At 41.4% G+C, this 799-nt stretch overlaps 1 non-coding gene across 1 annotated transcript; it reads left to right on the forward strand.

The window, feature by feature from the left end:
- Positions 1-383: 383 nt before the first annotated feature.
- LOC129115908 (5S ribosomal RNA) lies at positions 384-503 on the forward strand. Its single transcript, XR_008533295.1, has one exon. It is a non-coding gene; the product is annotated as a 5S ribosomal RNA (ribosomal RNA).
- Positions 504-799: the final 296 nt, after the last annotated feature.

A 799-nucleotide genomic window follows, 5' to 3' on the forward strand; every position in this document is an offset into this window, starting at 1 on the left:
GCTTTTTCACTCCTCTTTACAAAAAGCAGAGGGCGCTGCTGCTTTTTCAGTGGACACCGACAGGGTGGGAAGGAAATAGCTAGATCATGACTTGCCGGTATAGAAATGACACAAATCCAGTTAAATGATGGCTTTCATCATTCCTAAGCTCATCGATCATTTTCTTTTTCAATTTTATGCTAACGTATTCTACATTTCAACAGTAAATATTAATCTTTTTACTGCACTACATTTGTGATCCTTATAGCCACTTTGTACATTCTGATTTGACATTTAAAAGCTGTGAGTGTGTCTGGCAATCTGCAGGCGCTCCCTGTATAGACGAAAGAGCAAAGCGTGGTGATATAGTATCTTTAAAAGGCCCTTTGGTAGGCGCAATATTTGCTTACGGCCATACCACCCTGAACACGCCCCGATCTCGTCTGATCTCGGAAGCTAAGCAGGGTCGGGCCTGGTCAGTACTTGGATGGGAGACCGCCTGGGAATACCAGGTGCTGTAAGCTTTTTTCACTCCTCTTTACAAAAAGCAGAGGGCGCTGCTGCTTTTTCAGTGGACACCGACAGGGTGGGAAGGAAATAGCTAGATCATGACTTGCCGGTATAGAAATGACACAAATCCAGTTAAATGATGGCTTTCATCATTCCTAAGCTCATCGATCATTTTCTTTTCAATTTTATGCTAACGTATTCTACATTTCAACAGTAAATATTAATCTTTTTACTGCACTACATTTGTGATCCTTATAGCCACTTTGTACATTCTGATTTGACATTTAAAAGCTGTGAGTGTGTCTGGCAA

This window comes from Anoplopoma fimbria, unplaced genomic scaffold (assembly GCF_027596085.1).
Source record: "Anoplopoma fimbria isolate UVic2021 breed Golden Eagle Sablefish unplaced genomic scaffold, Afim_UVic_2022 Un_contig_2139_pilon_pilon, whole genome shotgun sequence".
Classification (NCBI taxonomy): Eukaryota; Metazoa; Chordata; class Actinopteri; order Perciformes; family Anoplopomatidae; genus Anoplopoma; species Anoplopoma fimbria.